This window comes from Nannospalax galili, unplaced genomic scaffold, assembly GCF_000622305.1.
Source record: "Nannospalax galili isolate Female #2095 unplaced genomic scaffold, S.galili_v1.0 scaffold399, whole genome shotgun sequence".
Taxonomy (NCBI): Eukaryota; Metazoa; Chordata; class Mammalia; order Rodentia; family Spalacidae; genus Nannospalax; species Nannospalax galili.
In genome coordinates, this window is record NW_008345053.1 from 5,477,414 (window position 1) to 5,496,839 (window position 19,426).

Below are 19,426 nucleotides of genomic sequence, written 5' to 3' on the forward strand. Positions count from 1 at the left end.
GATGGGGGGGAGGAGGAGGAGGAGGAGGAGGAGAAGGGGGGGGGAGCAGAGAAAGGAGATGATAACTACACTTAAAAAGAGTCAGATAGGGTCAGAGATCCAAATTAAAAGCTTGATTCTAATTTTAACAAAGTTTTATTAATCTCTTTGATCCTCAGTTTCCTCATCTGTAGCAAACAAGTTTGAATTTAAATAGACTGACCTGAGAGATCACAAGTGAGCAGGCTGGGCAGAGAGCAGAGACCCCAGCAGCAATTATTTCTTATCATGAGTGTTGTTAAGTGCAAAGCCGAAGAGGTTAGAATTTTCCCTTCCAAATCGTTTACTCTGCCATAGCAGTATTTCCATACACTGACCTGTACTTCCTGAGATAAGGAAAAATATGAACTTTCGGGTGACCAAAATGGAATATTGCAGGAGGAAATATGCTGTGAAATTTATGCTCAGATTGTTATCCTGATGGAAAATGTGTAAAGTTCTCCTTATCCTAGAGAAACCATTTAAGGTCAGACAACAGCAGAGAGATGAGGATATTTTTAAAAAGAATGCACTACGGCACTTCCCAGGCCTGCTTATACAACCAGAGGTATCAAAGATGCAGGAGCAAATCCCAACAGTCACCTGGTACCACAAGGCACAAACTTAACTATTACTCTATGGTTTCCTGGGAGAAAAAAACAAACATAAGTTTGTCAATAAGAACTGGGAGCTCTAAACAGCATTATACTCTAAATAGTGTTGTGAGCATGTGAGTCATGATGCTGTAACTCCCAAGACATTTTTGCTATATCAAAGATAAAGGAGGTGGGGTTGCAGGTATAGCCTCGTTAGGAGAGTGCTGCCTAGCATGGCAGAAGGCTGGGATTGATCTCCAGCAGGGAAGAAACCCAGTGTGATGGTACAGGCCTGGCTCTTGAGATGGTGGAAGCAGAGGGACCAGAAGTTCAAGTCATCCTCAGCTCCACAGTGAGTTTGAAGACAACCTAGGCAGCACGAGACCCTGTCTCAAAAAAGAAAAACTAAGAAACAAAAAAGCAAGCACAGAAAGGTGGCCTTAGTCACCTAGGCACCAAGCTAGCAATTGATGGAGTCAGGATTTGCATCCCAACAGTCAGGTTTCTGAGCCCACTTCTTAATTTTTAATAGTGTGTGTTCGTGTGTGTGTGTGTGTGTGTGTGTGTGTGTGTGTGTGAGAGAGAGAGAGAGAGAGAGAGAGAGACAGGATGGAGGGCAGGCACACATATATCAGCATTCGTGTGGAGATCACAGGACAATTTTGTGAAGTTGATGCCTGTGATGGCTAATTCTGGGTGTCAACTTGACTGGATCTGGGATTAACTGAAATGAGAGAGACCTTCTTGATTAGATCATCTGAAACTGGAAGACCCATTCTAAATGTGGGTGTTGCCTTCTGATGGCAGCCGGTAAAAATGGCCTTGGCAGAAGGGAGCATGTGCTTTTCTGCCCCTTGCCTTCTCTCCTGGTGAGTTTGTCTTTCTGCTCTGAGCAACTTCTTCAGATTCCAACAAACAGTGAAGACCAGCAGATCTCTATGAATCCTTCAGGCCTTCAGCTCCTGATTGGGACTACTGAGACATCCAGCCTCGTGGACTGAGTGACTACCAGAGTCTCAGCCTCTCCAGAGTGGTACATTGTCAGACTACTCAGACTCTATCCTGTAACATATATATATATGTTCATTCTACTGGTTTTGTTTCTTTAGAGAACCCTAATACAGTTCTTTCCTTCCACCTTTACTTTTTATTAGTTCTGTGACTCAAACTCAGGTCGTCAGGCTTGCTTGGCAAGTGCCTTTACCTGCTGAGTCATCTCACTAGCCCTGAACAGGCTTCTCAAAGCACTCTGTGCTCTCCCTCTCTTAGCAAAGGTTGGTGTGCCTCTGTGGGGACACGCCTCAAAATGATCCTCGTAAGTCAGATGTTCTCTCTTTTCCATGATGCAAGCGGCTTTGTGAAAGTAGATGCTGTGTGATTTGGTGGTGATGACTTAATTCTAAAGAGAAGTCCACATTTCCATTACAAAATTGTTTCACTGTGGCTTCATTGTAAGAAAACATTAAAATTCCTCTGCAGGCTAGCTAGGACTGAGAGTAGAAGAAACAAGAAAGGAAAGTTCACAGATGTGAAAATAACTCCCAGCACACCATCTAGTAACAAATGCAGTAAGAGAAAGTTAAATAGAATTAATATTTCAAGAACCATGAAGACCTCTTGATATATACTTAATAAAAGACCTTTATCCAAATTTTCTAGACTTGACACTTGGGCAAATATATAAATGTATCCCTTACTATTCAGAAAGGGAAGATCACATTTGGAGAAAAAAATTGCTGGGGTCATATGTAAAATAAGAGGGGGAAATATGTCTATATTCACCCACACACCCACAGTCACCCCTCCAGCATCACTTTGCAAAAACAAGTTGACGAGTAGTGGGCAGACATACAGCCTCTGGGTCAGTGTGCAGGAACTCTGTGAAGAACAAAATCTCTAACAGCTGTCACTGAATTAAGCTGCTTCTATTTTGATTCATAATGCGAGATTCTGACCTCATGTTATTTTTAAAAGTGTATGAGTGAAACAGTTTTAAAATACAAAACTCTCTGAGGTAGAGTGATTTAAGGGCCACAGTGCTTTTCATCTGGGACATTTTTGCTTTTCTAAGGAAAGGAAGGAATCGTTTGTTTCTAAAAGACTATAATAGATGATGTCAACGGACTCCACCCCAGAGACTTGTCTCCCTCAGAATGTACAGAATCATATTGTCCAATCCAAGGGACCTGGGAAATACCAATGGAATGTCCTCACGCATCTCTACTTCCAAACAGTGATGGCCTTTGATGGTCTCGTCTGGTCTTGTCTGTGCTCCTCGCCCACCTCCATATCCAGCTTTACTCACCCCATCCTCATCCAGTCCCACCTGTCTGGCCACACACACTCATGAGAATATACACTCATGTGCTCACACCTCAGCAGGACACAAGAACTGCAAATTAGACAGACAGCTGTCCAGAGAGCATCGAATCAGTCCCAAGCCAGAGTCCTGGCTCACTGCAACCACACAGTGCCTCGTACTATTATAAACACATCAGCATTTCAGCAACCTATTTTTTGTATTTCATTTTCAAATGTTATTCCATTCTGAGTAGAAACAATATTTCCCAAAAGGAACCCACAGACACGTTCTTTGACAACTGCTCTGGGCATCTTCTCACTAGCTCTACCTACACTGTCAGTACCTAAACCATTACTTTATGCTCTGGAAAAAAAAAAAAAATTCATCCAACAGGTACCCCAGCAGAGCTCAGGAAAGGAGAAAGAGCATGATTCTAGGGGAAATTTTATCTTTCTTGACAACAGACTCATCCTCTGAGCTAGGGGACCCCACTGTGGAAGAAGAGCATTCATCAAGGCAGATGTCTTTCTGAGATAAATGAACGTATTGGAGATGAGCATCTCTAGGGAAGATGAGACCAAGGAGAGCTGCACTTTTAAGGATGCAGAGAACCGGCGAAGCTGGGAGAGCAAGCGAGAAATGGAAGCCACATTCAACCAGATAAGGCAATGAGTCTCACTCCAAAGACAGGCAAGAGTAACAGAACCTCCAACATGTGTTAGAGATGTCTGGAGTAGACGCTCCTCCTCCCCATTTCCTCAGAGTTGGCACACCCTCCACTGCGATGTTCCTGAGATAACAAAGTAGACAGTAAGATGACGGCACAGGGCAAACCATAACTTAAATTTTTCCTGCAGCTGAAAAGAATAATGATTCTCTGAAGCATAGGTCAGGACCTCCTGTAGAGTTTCAAAGTGTGTGTGTCTGTGTGTGTGTGTGTGTGTGTGTGTGTGTGTGTCCGTGTGTGTGTGCGCTTGTACGTGTGTAGCTGTGTATGTGTCTGTTTGTATGTCTGACTGTGTATATGTGTTCCCCAATTCCATAATATTGTGAAAACAGACCAGGGCAGAGCCTGACCATCTATACTTACAAAGTTCCATAGGCAATTCTGATGCATCATTAAGACTAAAGACCAATGGTACCCTCAGGTCCAGACATATATATGACAGTTTAAAGATTTCCTCATACCTAAATGGCCAAAAGAACACTTAGACTGGGAGGTTCAGGAGTAGTGTAGGTATGATGCAGACCATCTAGAACATAAGCTGAGAGAGGTGAGAACAAGGTGCAGGTGCCAGTGTGCCAGGCACAGCCTCATGGACCAATACTGGTCTGAGGATACTGGTCTGTTTCCTGCCCCATAGAGTCAGTAACTGCTTGCCATATGTAGGTGATCAGCACCGTCCAAACAAGAACTCCTAAATCTCATGAGTGTCCTCATGACGTTCAAGTTTTGCACTGTATGAACAACTCCCATCCAAGCCTCTCTCTACTTGATTTCTTTTGTCAATACATAAGGAAATGTTTTTGTTTGTTTCTCAGTTGTGTGCATGTATGTATGTGTGCATGTTCATTTGTGCGTATGCACATCTGTGCTTGTGTGTGTAAAGACAACCTTGCATGTGGTTACCTAGGACCCAGTCACCACAGAGTCTTTCACTGGCCTGAAGCTCACCCAATTCTCAGTTAAGCTGGGCTGGCTGGCTAACAAGCCCCAGGGATCGTCCCTGTCTTTGCCTCCCTGGTGCTGAGATTACAAGTGGGTGCCTCCATGCCTGCCTTTATTTACCTAGGTTCCGGGGAATCACACTCACGTTATCTCCCCAGCCTGGGAAATTCCTTCCTCAAGGAGGTTGGGAGTCCGGGGCAGAGGGTAGAAGTTAAAACTTTTAAGGATGAAGGTGTTTTACCTGGTAACTGTGAAAGAAAAACAGTTTAGACGCCTGAACCTGAAAATGACTTCTGCCAGGGTTTTATGACAACCTGCTGTGTAAACCGAGGCTTGTCTCTAGAGTGTGTCTTCAGCGCCCTCTTCTGGAAATAGTGGGCAGCACACAAGGACATTTCCAAGCAGGCTTGTTTGGGGCCAGGCTGTGGAGCTCTGAGCCAGCCTAACACCGGTGCTGCTTTGGGATGGAAAGCGAGTCTGGGACTCGACACCGGGTTAGCAAGCAAAAGCAGAGAAAACAAAGGACCATCTGCTTAGTTGTTCTCAATTAGGCAATTTTGCGAGAAAATTGAGAAAACGATCAATTTGACACTGCAATTACCCAAAATAGCTAAATTCTGTCTTCTCGTCTTCCAACGTCAAATCATTTTAATTTACAAGAGAAAGGAACGGAGACATTAACAACTTTTAATTACCAGGACTCTGCTGATTTGTTTGTCCCCTCCAAAGCTGCAAAAGATTACAAGTCAAGGTGCAGCAGGGGCAAATCACAGCCACTCAGGTGGTACCCACAATTCAGAGTTCCCCAGACTGGGTTTAATCTCCTCCACTTCTAGGATATGCATGCAGAGCACCTCTGATATTCCTCCCTCCTTCTCCCCAGGGACTCTTTGGGAATTTAGATGGAGACATCGGAACATCCATAGTTTCTTTCTCCAGAACAATTACTAAAATGCCTGCTTCCTTTGCATATTTTACACATTCTGTTACCTGAAAGATGTGTCTTTGGACCCAAAATCTTGCTAGTTCATTTAAGCTGTTGGATCCTTGGGCTTCTGAAGAGCTGAATTATATACATTCCCTGACCAGGAGGTAAGACACATCATGATGCAAAAGCATCTGGTTCAAAGAACTTCCTCATGGTTCTGATGTGTTTGTGAACGAGGTCAGTGTAATGCCTTGGTGAACAGTTAGCACATGTTGAACAACAGCACACTCAGTTGCCAAGCAGGTAATATGCATTATCACATATTGTCTTCACAATGGTGTTAAGGTATATTCTACCATGATCCCAGTTTGCTGGGTAAATTTATGGAGGGTCTGCCAAGTGGAGCCTTTCCCGGTATATTCTACCATGATCCCAGTTTGCTGGGTAAATTTATGGAGGGTCTGCCAAGTGGAGCCTTTCCCAAGGCTGAGGATACTGATCTGCCTTTCTCCCCCAGCGACTTCTGCATCCACAATCTGCCTTCTTCAAGTGCTAGGGATCACACTCAGAGTCTCGCTCATGCTAGATAAGCACTCTACCAATGAACTATAACTCAGTAAGAGCCACATCTGGAACTTAAATATGTCTAATGTAAGTCTACATTTTGAGACATGCATGACTCTAACCCTATATTCACTACACAATTCAGGTGACTGCTGGTATCATTACTTAACAGAGTTCTTAATAGAATAAAACAAAGGCAGGAATGGTACAAAGACCTGTTTCCCCAGCACTCAGGGGGTTAAACAGAAAGATCAGGGATCAGGTGTTCAAGGCCTGGCTGGGCTTTGCAGTGAGTTTAAGGAGAGTCTGGAACCCATGATATGCTGCCTCAAAAGAAAATGAAAAGGAAAGAAAAATGGAAAAGAAGTCTGGGCATACGGCTTTAGCTCAATAGTAGAGCACTTGTGCATACATGAAGTCCTAGGTTCAATTCCAAGTACCACAAAAATATTTTATGAATATAGTTCAGTAGTAGATGCTTGTACAGCGTACAGAGAACCCTCCCTGTAAAACACACACACACACACACACACACACACACACACACACACACACATATAATGGAGAAGTTGAATCTAGATCCAGTCAAAATGATAGCAAAGCTTAGCCCCATCAAGCTGATTTTTGTTGTCATTTTCTGTTTGAGACAGGGTTTCACTATGTGGCCCTGGCCTGGAACTCCCCAGGTAGGCCAGGCTGGCCTCAAACTCACAGAGATCTGCCTGCCCCTGCCTCTTAAGTGCTGGGATTAAAGGGCCACCATGCCCAACCCAAACTGTTTTTTTTTTATTTTATGTGTATGTGCATATTTCCTGCATGTAAGTAAATGCACCCACATTGTACAACGCCCGTAGAGGTCAGAAGAGGCTGTTGGATCCCCTGGAACTGGGGTTACGGACAGTTGTTACCTGTCATGTGGGTGCTGGGATTCAAACCTAGGTCTGTTCTTAACCGCTGCGCCATCTCTCCAGCAGCATCAAATTGTGAGGCTTTGTCTTAAGTTCCACACGTGGGTAGCTTCCAGTTATGATTTCACTTGGAAGTAAAGTTGAGTCTTTAAGCCAGGCAGCATGGATAGCTTTTCCACTTTCCTTTTCTTTAAACTGTTGTACTACATGGCATTCTGACTTACAGTCTTGATTAGAAATAGGGCTTTTGCAAGGAAAGTCTTCAATTTTCCCTTGTGTTATTCTGTTCCTGCAGTAATTTGCACTGTCTTTATTTAAAGAGTTTTCTAATTGAACAGGTGCAAGAAACAAAAGTCTTTGGTAGCTGTATTTGTACTAACTGTCACAGTACAGCCATCACTATAAACAGTTGCTGAGTTATGTTTCTCCCAACTAATATCACAGCCTGTGTGCAAATGATCAGGTGCACTGAGGACCACTATTGTGACACAATTATGTGTCCAAGTAGGCAACTGGTTGAATTGGTGCCACGGACCTTAGTAGGCATTCTCTAATTGAAGCCACTCTCAGGTTTTTGCACAGTTCTTCCAGTTTTAGGACTGGGACCCTATTACTATTTATATTTCTGGAGACCACCTTCTGGATACTCTTGAAGTTAGGGATGTCCTATTCAGGGATAAGCACTCTGCAGCCTCTTGTTCTCTGCACATTGGCCAGTTGTGGGTCTCTGTGCTAATCACCATCTACTACATAAGGAAACTTCTCTGGTGAGAGGCGAGAGATGTGTTAATCTATGGGTATAACTAAGTTATTAGGAGTTAGTTTAGTACTATAACTATTTATGAGAAAATTGGTAAGAGTCTCACCTCTATGGGTTGTGATCTGTCTACCCTTGGATTCCTAAACTTGATATCAATGTCAGGGATGGATTCCATCCTAAGAAGTGGACCTTAAGTCCATTTAGAAAGTGGTTGGTTACTCTCCTAATATTCATGCCACTGTTACACTGGTGGGCATACTTTCCAGGCCAGTTGTTATTGTAGTTCACAGCATTCATGCCTGGTGAACGGTTGATGATTATTTTTCCTACCTCTAGCATTCATAGCACTGCTTAGCACTATGAATCTTAGCCAGTAGAGATGAGGCTCTGAAGTCAGCACCAGCTTGATTTCTCCTTGTTTGTTCTATAGTTTGTGTAAGTAGTATCTTCAGCAGTAGGGTCTTACTGTCAAATTCTTGTGGGTAACCAAGAGCAGCAGCAATGGCCAGTAGTATTTAAGGGTTTATGGAACTACTGATCAACAGTTTCAAGAGTCCTTCTTACATCAAATTGCTGCCTCCCATGGCTCAGGGATCACTGTGAGAGAGGGCTTAGAAAGTGTAAGAGCCAGAGGTAGTGGATGACCACAAGAAAAAGAGTTTTTCAAACAGCTGTGAAGTTACCCATATGAACTGGCAGCAGATGGGGACATCACGCTCATGACCCATGCACACTCAACCCAGACAAAACCCCTGCATAGAACTGGGAAACTTGGTAACCAGACTATCCTTAGCCAAGGAACTATTGGCAGCTGACACTGCAGGCTGAGGGAGAGTTGATCTTCTTTAAGGGAGTGATGCTAGATAGGATGACCAGGCTCCAGTGGATGGACTCACACCAAGGGACATCTGGAGACACAAACTTGACTCGATAGACCTTAACATATATGACAGAATGCATGAAATCAGGTGTGGGGCAATGGGGAGTGCAGATAGGGGAGGGGGTCCAAATATGATTAAGATGTGTCAAATGCACAAAAGTTCAATAAAATATATATTAAAAATAAAAATAAACGGAATTTTTAAAAAACTTCTGAACATCACAAATTACTCATATATAAGCAAATTAAGTCAATAACTGTCAAGAGACACAGCATGTAATCAGAACAACTGTTTTTGAAAACCCAACATAATGAAGTATTTTTAAGTCACTGCTATACTACATATATAAAAGCGTGTATGTCTTAGTTCATAAAAATAATATTAAAAGGCTGTGTGAATCCAGTGCTTTTCCCAGATCTGAGACGTCCAAGATTCCAGGTCCATCTGAGTTCCTAGTAAGGCACTCTTGTAAGTTGAGACTCATGATTCAACAATTTCTTTGTTCATAGATTGGAACTCATAATTCACCAAGGTGTGTTATTAAACTCTGAAACACATAAATATAGAACTTCACTGTTTCCAATGTAGGATCAACAGACGAAGTCTTCAGTCCTGGTCACAACTGCACCTGAGCTCACACAGAGACTCTATCAGTTCTGGGAACTAACACAGGAGAGTCTAGCGGGTGATCAGAAGGCAGGACTTATAGAGATTAACACAGATCAGTGATTAAGAGAATCAAAAAGATGAAGATGTTGCCCTGGCTCTGCCTCTGACGCCCCAAGTCTCTGGGTCTTTGAGCCTCACTTTCCTCACGTCTGCATCAGTGAGTTGGGCATACATTACAGCGGGCAGGTGCTCTTTGTTTATAGAGAGGATCCCACAGTGAACTGTCACTTCAATCTTGTAGTTCTGACATCACAAACACAGGGTGGAAGAGGCTTCTTGTGCTCACAAAAAGCTGTGGGATGCATCTCAGACATTGAAATGCGTCTGTTTATGGACCTACATGGAACTTACCACTGGCAGTTTCTAAATATGTAGTCGAACTCACTTTTACATGTTTAGACTATGTTTAGACTCAGAGCCTTATCCAGAGGAGCATCTTTTTGTAGTAGGCAATAGTTAACGCAGAGATTCGTAACTTGCCAAGTGCTGAGAATGAGTGACTGTTGAATACGTGGAGTCAAATGAAACATCTGTACCATTGCCTCCAAGGCTCAGGGAACATGGAAGATTAGGAGATGGAAAGAATGAAAGAGTCCGAGGATGGGAGGGAGTGCTGTGAAACACTGTCTTGGACGTAGCATGGCCATTGACATCATGAGCTCACAGCAGGTTCCAAACATGTACCTGTGCTATTTGCATGTGTGCACGTGTGCTCACACACACACGTACACACACGACATGGAATGGAAGAAGGGGTCAGCAGACGTGAGCATGAAATGAGTTGATAATAGAAAGTGAATGTAGTTACAGTACATTATATACATATATACAATTGTTAAAAATAATAAAAAGGCAGAAAATTTGAACAAAAAATAATTAATAAATTTACCTGTTTAGTTTATAGTCTGTGGGTACAGCAGAGCCAAAATTTGAAATCACATAGTATCACCTATCAGGGTGCCTTCCAGATTACCGTCTCCCAAGGAAGTTCGAATTTGAGGAGTTTGGGTTTTTTTTTTTTCCCCCACATTAGTAACCAAAGAGAAATCATTTAATTGTTTTATCCTCAGTAGAAAAATCACCTTGGAACCAGTTAGGACATTGTCACTGCATAGAAACATAACCGTAAGAAAAGTTCACCTGTAAATTTTGGGGTTGAATGTCAAAAGCAGCAAGTCTTCAGATCATTATGTTCCTAAGCTTGAAGGAGTTACAGTACCCACTGTTAAGGCATCTGCATTCAGAATCTGAGACACTCAGAACAGGTCCAAGTGAACAACAGCACTAAGTCAGTGTAGGAGCATGCCTCAGCTGGACACCATGTGTCAAATAAAGGGCACTGAGCCTTTGCTGGTTATGTGTAAGCCCCTGGCTATTACAAAAGCCATGGTAAGAGTGGGGAATTTTATGTGTCAGCTTCACTGGGCTAACAGAAGCCCAAGCAGATAGTAAGGTGTTATTTGGGTGTAACTGAAGGAGTCTCCATAAGAGACAAGCATTTGAGTCCGTGGGCTGGGTCAGGATGCTCACCAGTGGAATTGTGAGTATCATTCAGCTTATTGGGCCCCAAATAAAACAAAAGGAAAATTTACTCCATTCTGAAACTGAACGTCAATCTTCTATTTTTCTGTGAGAATTTGCACTGCACATTCAGTTTGAGACTTACGTCCCTGGCCCTCCCAGGTCTCCAGCATCCAAATGTCAGCTGATAGAACTTTTCTTTCTGGGCTGCTTCTTTTTATAAATCTCTTCTATTCCTATGTATCCTCTTAGCTCCGTGTGTCTACACCTATATACGCTTAGTCTGGAGAACCTGGGCAAGCACAGAAGGGAAAGGCTGTCGAAGAAAATAATCACTTCCTGCCATTCATACACATGGACTTAGAAACTAAATGAAAAACAATCTGGAAGGGCATCACACAGCTGTAATCCCAGTACTGGGAAGACTGAGGCAAGGGCATTATCCTGGGCTCTGGATCAAAGTGGGCTACATAGGGAGACTCTGTAGAGAAAGAAAAGAGAGGGGTGGGGTCAGGAAAGAGAGAGGTGAGGACAGGAAAGAGAGACAGGTGGGGACAGGATCAGGAAGAGGGGGAAAGGGAGGAACGGCAGACACACACACACACACACACATCTTCAATGTTTACAATGATAAAGAACACTTTTTGAGTAGAAGCATTAGTTCCCTGTAAAAATATGATGAAACATCTGTCAAGGAATATATTTAACTCACTAATAAATGAGGGAAACAAAAAAATATTGACATATTCAACCTAAAATGTGAATCAAGATATGCCTAGGCATCGCAGAATGCTAAAACAATTTGCTAAGAGGTAGAAAATTCCTAAAAGTCCTATTGATGAATAGAAAAATAATATCCCTGGTTATACTTCCCATAGAAAGAAAATCGATTGTGTCTCTGCCAGAGAAAATTCATTTGCATCACTAGACATGCAAACCATTTGCAATGCTATCAGATTTCTTTCCACCGCCTTCTATCTCTGTTGATCTGTAAAGTAACTTCCTCATCAGAAAGTCTGTGGAAAGTGCAGCCCATGGGTTACACACAGGGAATTGCACAGGTCCTCCAAGGAAAGGACACCCTCAGCCAATCCCCTTGTCCACACCCAAGTGGTAGGATGACAGCTCCTGATAAAAGTAGTTTGCAGAGTCATACACAGAAATCTGAGCATCTGAACTTTAGAGCCCCACTGTCAAGTGATGACAAATGGTTACTTGGAACTCTCAACTGGAACAGGAACCCCTACTTTGATTTGCCAACTGATAAATGAATTCTTATGAATCAGACCTGGAAGGAATGCCTTCCAGGCTATGAAAACAAAAGTTTTAGATAGTGGCTTTGGGGTGCATTATAAAGTAGGGGATTTGCCAAAGAAAGAAGAAAATCAATATACATCACCTCAAGCCTGAGAAGGAAGAATGTGGTCAGGTATTGTTTGGGGCTACAGAGACTACCAGAGGCAAAGAATAAGCAAGAACAGCTAACATCCAAATCCACATCTGATTAGAGCTGTGACTGAACAGATAAAGGTCTGAGACTTGCACAGTTCTCTGAATAAGTGCAACAAAAAAAATGTATTCATTTGGGGGCTGGAGAGATGGCTCAGCGGTTAAGAACACTGACTGTTCTTGCAGAAGACCCTGGTTCGATTTCCAGCACCCACATGGCAACTAGCAACTGTCCATAAGTCCAGTTCCAGGGGATCTGACGGCCTCTTCTGTCCTCTGAGGGCATTGCACAGGTGCACTTACCTACACTCAGGCAATACAAGAATATACATAAAATAAAAATAATAAAATATTTTTTTAAAATGCATTCTGTCACCAGCTTGGCATCTATCTCAGATGAGGATCAACAACCTTAGAAGTCTCCTTTAGACAGACTGAACCAACTGGGAATTTTTCCCCTCCCCATACCATCTTAAATTCATAGTTCCTAAGTCTGACTGAGGCAATGAGATCGGAAAACCTCCTGCTAGAGGAAGAGTGTTACCAGGCATCCATAGAGCCTTTAAGGTGCGCTTCTCAGAAATCACTAGCACCTTGCTTCAGGAAATACACTTTTTCAGGCACAAACAGCACTCTGTTTTGTTTTGATTAGATTGGAAAAATAAAACATGCTCTTTTCAGAAAGAGAGATGGAAGGAAGGGAGGAAGGAAGGAAGGAGAAAGAAAAGAGAGAAGAACAAGGGAGGGATGGAGGAGGGTAGGAGGGAGGGAGGGAGGGAGGGAGGGAGGAAATACATGATTTTAGATGTTTCTGTCTCCTATGATCCCAAAAGTGGAGCTAGAGAAACTATTAATAGTTAAGTCCAGCTATCTCTAACTCAATTTTGCTAAAAGGAATGATATTGCAGGTTAGCGCTGTTCATCACACCTGAATTAACACTAAAGTTTCCACCCAATTAAAGTCACTTTTTGCAAAATTGGATTTGTTTATGCAAATCAGAAACCCATGACTAGAGACATGATGGTTACATAAAATAAAAAAAATAAAATTCATTATTTATCCACTAGTGAACCCACCAGGTTCCTAAGGATAGTTCCAATCCAGTGGTCACAAAGAAAGCTCTGGTTAAACTAAATGGGTCACAAACTGAAAGCAAAAGTCTTGAATGTGGAAAAGGGGCTTGGAGTGAGAAAGGGCTATTGATAAACGAGGGAAGGAGATGAGAAGGAGCTTGGACACAAATGCTTGTTGGGAGAGGACTTAACACGTATAACAGAACGCATGAGACCTGGTGGGGGGCTTAGGGGGTGCAGGTGGGGGAGGGAGTCTAAATTTTATTAAGAGCTATTATATGAAATGCACAAAAACTCAATAAAACCAGTTTTAAAAAATATTTTAGTTATTTTTATTTTTATTGTATGTTTGTATTGCCTGCATGTAGGTAAGTACACCCGTGTCATGCAATGCTCAGAGAGGACAGAAGAGGCTGTTGGATCCCCCAGAACTGGAGTTTCAGAGAGTTGTTAGCTGCCATGTGGGTGTTGGGATTCAAACCTGGGTCTTCTGCAAGAACAGCCAGTGTTCTTAACCATTGAGCCACCTCTCCAGCCCCAATAAAAATAGTTTTTAAAAAGCAATGCTAATTTAAAAATAGGAGCATGGGGAGAGAATACTCAGAGTTCATTATATACATGTATGAAACTGTCAAAGAATATGCTTAATAAATTTTTAAAAATTCAAATAACAAAATGGAACACTGGTACAATTCTACCCTCTTAACCAGGGGTCAGGAATTAAATAATCTCCCACCAGTTTCATTTCAAAGATTTTCAGGTTGGTTGTTATGGGCAGTTTGAGGTCTGTGTGGATCAATGTGGGGGGTGTGATGTGTAAAGGAGCGGGGGGGGGTGGTCGGAAAGAAAGCTAAACACTAAATCATGTCAGTGTGTGCCTTCCCATTAGAAGCACAGAATTAAATGTAATTCACCAACCTGACACATTTTCCAAGCATCTTTAAAATAGGATCAGACTAAAACAATTACATTGGAAAGATGAACCAGAAAAATTTTAAAGTATTCCCACCTGCCCAGTAATGGGACTGCTTGCCAGGAAAAAAAAAAAAAAAAAAAACCCAGATGGTTTTGAACAACATTGAACAATGGATTAATTACAGATGTAGATGTGGGAAGTCCATTTGGAAAACCTGCCAGTTCTCAGGAAAGCACATGACAGCGGTGTAGGGTCTGAATTGGTATTTACCCACAGACATCTCCAGCTGTGCTCAGTCTTCCCGGATGCTGTCTTCGCTCTCTGTCCTGAGAGCTCTCTGACTACAAAGCATTCTCATGCACTTTGCATCCCTGAAAACCAGAACTTTTATACAGCATCCAATTTGAAGAGAACCCATGGAATGCAGGCAAGGATGTTGCTGTGTGTCCCATACAGTTTATGTACAAGTAAATCCTTTCTCTGTAAATATGAACACATATAGAAATACTCATGTACATATTTATCACAAATGCACTCTCTCAGGAGAAATGCACTTTTTTGAAAGGGTTCGGGCATTGCTAGATACAAGATCAATTTCTCAAATTGGAGTACTGTTAAAAAGAATCATGAATAGACAGGATAAAATGCCTTCCCGTCAAGCATAAATGGAGGTAGCTCAAATTAGCCCACGGAAATCATTCACGCACTGGGTGAGACCTCGTTTAGAGCATGGGTTCCATTTACTGGGGGCTGCCTGAGTATATTCAAGCTGCAGAAAGGAGCAAGCAGGGGCTTTGGGGCCAGAGAGAAGAAATGGACACTTCAGTCCTCCACACAACAGTGGAAATATGTATAATTTCTTTCCACGAGATCTAGGAAGAAGAAAAGGTTATCTTTAAAAACAAACAAACAAAAAAACCCCAGCAGGAAAACAGATTAATAATTAGTACTTTATGCATAAAACATAGGAATTCTTGGAAAACGTGGAGACAAGTGTATCAGACGGCCTGTGGGAATGTTATCACTTACTTCATTTCAGGTCTTTTTCCAGTTGTGTTCACTAATTTGAAAAGAATTGATGCTGACAGTAATTAAAGTCTAAAGGAGAAGAAAACTGTAGGGCTGTATATTGGTTTGTCATTTTCAAAACACTTTGCCAGACACCAGTGTGCAATTTTTAATGAAGACCCGATTCTAAATTAATTAATTAATGACTTATTTTAAAGGAACAAAGGGGAAGGCTAAATGGAAGGACAGAGGGATTGAGGGAAGAAAGGAAAAGGAGCAGAGAGAGTGTCTGAAAAGTAGATAATGCATGGCATCACCAAGTCCACATTACTTTACTTATTTTAGTTGATTGTATGGGCTCTGTAGGATCCCAAAACTCACTCCTCGAAACTGTGAACAAAAGTTCCCAGAAAAAACCTGCATCTTCAAACTGAATCTTCTGCAAGGCTGACCAACAGATCAGAACTTCAGTGACTGGAGAGTTTAGAATGTTACAGGCCCAGAGTCCAATCTTTGTCAATCTTTAGCCCCCTAAATAACCACTCTTTGCCCACCACTGTTTCTGACATATGCTGTGACTAACAGATAAAAATCATCTTTAAAAGTATTAACTTACTGGTCACAGTCAGTTACTTTCTGAGCTCCTTGGCATCTGAGCATGGATATAAAATCATGAGGTAGATTTCACTGGTAATGTTTTTCACCTCTACTAATTATTAAGGAGCAAATTTTTATGCTTTGAAGAATTATTTTTTTAATTAAAAATTTAATAACCACATTATTAGAAGAAGCATTTCTTTTTTTCCCCCCACTAGAGCCCTTATACTCTGATATCCCTGCTACTGTCTGCTGTGTTGTCGGCACCCCCAGCCATTCCCCACTACTTGCCCTTCTGGTGAATCTAGTCAGCCTATCTAGAGGTCTTTGTTTTAGGAGGGTCAGCTGTTCCTCATCTTAGTGTCAATTGTATTAGAGATGAATATTTCTGTATGAAACTGTGTATTTTAATAATGAAATGGAGATATTTTTTAAAGTTTAAAACCTCATTCAAATTTTATGTCTTATAGGGTTTATACTGAGTACAATATTGTATAACTGTATTAATTCAACTGTAAACCTAAAAATTTATAGCCAATTTTGAAAGAGATGCATCTTAGCTCTGGAAATTGTTACTGAATATGTCAATACTGTTGTAATGAAATGCTTCTTCTAATTATATGGTTATTAAATAAATAATTTTTAAAAAGTGTTAACTTAGCAGACCCCCACCTCTCACCAAGCTAAAGATAGCATCTGAGGTCTGTAGTGGAATTCTACACTTTCCTATAACCTACCCACTTAATGTACCCACATATGTATTTGAAAAGCATGTTGATTTGTGACTTTCTTTGTTCTGTTACTATAAAAAGTTCATGAAATTGCTACCTCATTGGAACATGGTATTTGGGGAAGCCTATCTTTGTTCCCAGGCCATGGTCACTCATATTTAGCTCCAAAATAAACTCTTTTAGTCCTTGGAGGTAAGAGCTCTTTCTTTTATCAGCAAACCACATAATCATAAGAACAGCACAATGCAGCTCCCTTATTTCCACTATCTAAAGCTCATACCACAAAGAAGGGCATTCCTCACCCCCATGTGTTTTTGTGTGTTCACACTTACAGTAGTGTGTACCCCAGCTCATGTGCCTGTATTTATATGCTGATACTGAAATCTGGTTAAGAACACTGGCATCTTCTGGGGAGGGGGAGTTCATCTACTTTTCCTTCCAATCAAATTTCCATTTCCACATTGGCTCACATCTCCAACATCTGGCTAACTATTTCCTGAGTGATTTGCCTAGAGAAACCCACGACGCATCTTCCCAGAACTCGCCACTTTCTTATGTTCATTCTCCACACCCAGGCTTGACTTCCATCGTAAAAGTCATGTTTCTCAATCACAGTCATTTTAAACTTTCAAGAGTGAGGTAGGAAGCTTGCCAAGTGCTCCCATAGTCCTCCCCGTATCCTGGAACTCACACTATTGTATAGTCTCTTATCCACCAAGATCGTACAGCAGATGATTTGGTCCATAATTTCCAATATTAGGTTGGAAAGGGAACATATTCATATGCATTCTCTCTCCCTCCTGCCTTCCCTCCCTCCTTCCTTCCTTCTCTTTGTCTCTTCATTCAGTATGGTAGAAGTCACACATGTGAAAAGCCTCACATGTTGATGCCTGAAGTCTCACCACAGACCAGAGGTAAACTTGAAAGTAGATTCTTAGAGCTCTTTCCCACCAACATCCCCACAAAAGCCTTTTTATTTCTTTAAGACCAAGTCTTTTGTATGGTAGGTGGACCTCAAACTTACTATATAGCCGAGGATGACCTTGGACTTCTGATCCTCCTGCCTCCACCACCTGAGTGCTGGGATGATGGCACACAGCACTATGCCCACTTTATGTGGAAACTCCAGGATACACACATGCTAGGCAAACAGCCTACCAACTGAGCTGCATCCCAAGTTTCAAAAGTCCTTTATGAGCCTTCAGATGGCAACAACACTGGCCAGCAGCTTGCCTCCAACCTCGTGAATGGCCCTTAGCCAAAGACACCCTTTAACAGACTTGGAGAGCTCCCTGGAACTTAAAAACTGTATAAGGTGGTACATTTTCCATGTCATGCAGTAGGGGGGAGACATTTTTTATACAGGAACAAATAGCTAGCAGATCAAGCCACTCCTGTGTCAAGCCCTAACGTGTTTCCTTTGGAAACTGCCTAGGTACTTGTTCTCCTCAGTGCTGCTCTTTCTTCATCCTAGGCCCCAGTTCATCCTTCCATTTTTCAAACACCCTCCTATATTCTATCACCCCTTCACTTCAACACTTGGTGTAAATCACAATATTTTATGTAGGCTTTCAGTTGTGGTAGATTCTCTGTAAAACCCTCACTGGCTCCTTGCCAGTTTTAATTCAAACTTCATTTTCTCTACTTTTTTCAGTGATTTTTTTTCCACTCTCCTTATTTTAAAAACGTTTTTTAATGAATAACAGTTATCAATAATGATGGCTTTCTAAGTAATAACAACAATTAGCACTTGGCATTTACAAAACTGATCTCATATAGGTTAATTCTAGTTGCTCTTGACTCAACCCATGATCAAAGATATTATTTAAAACATCAAGTCTCATCAGAGCTGAAGCATCAGAGAGAACTATCAGTGACACAAATACAATACACACTTTTCTCCCTTAAAAGAGAATGCAGGGGGTTATCTAAATGTCTGTCTTTATGTCACATCTTTCCACGTCTTTATCCCCATCCCTAGAAACGCTAGTCTAATTGCAACTCAATGTGTTCCAGGGGTGGGAAAGACAGTTGGGAGAAGTTCCAAGCTTTCTTTTAAAGTTTTGGCCAAAAAGAAGTGAGCACCATGCTTTCCACTTCCATATGGCACCCCTCTGTTAGAACTCTACTTATCTAGGGGAGATCACTACACCCCCTGTCGTAGGCAGCTCAGGTTGTCCAGCTGGGGATCCAAGCCTCACCTCTGCATGAAGAGATGAAGAGGAGCAACAAAGACAGACCAAGAAGAAGAGAATGACAGCATCGGGAGAGGTGAGGCCCAGAGCTGGGCACACAGGGCTGACAACTGATGACAACGGGTAGGAGGGAAAGGTGCTCCACTGCCAACACCAGACTGGCATTTTTGGCTCACATGTTGTCTAATCCATCCTTTCTCTGGTGAAAGTTTAGGCTCTTCATTTGATTTGCTCCTCCTGCATGAGAGTCTTCCATGAACTCCGATTCAAGTCATCTAACATTGTCCATTCTCCCATCAGCTAATGCTCACTACTGCTTTCTTCCTATACACCACAGTGTTAGTAAGGTGTGTGTGTGTACCATAGTGCACAGGTAAGAGTCAGAGGCCAATTAACTGAGGTCATTTTCTCCTTCTACCATGTGAGTCTCAGGGACTGAACTCAAGTCATCAGGTTTGACCATAAGTGCCTTTGCCCACTAAGCCATGGCTCAGGGACCATTGCAGAAGAAGGGGCGGAAAGATTGAAAGAGCCAGGGTTGGAGCACGATCATACAGAAACAGAGTCATCCGCGCCTCTGCAACCTTGCTCATATGACTTTACAGCAATGGTGACAGCATACACAAGACCCATGCAAACT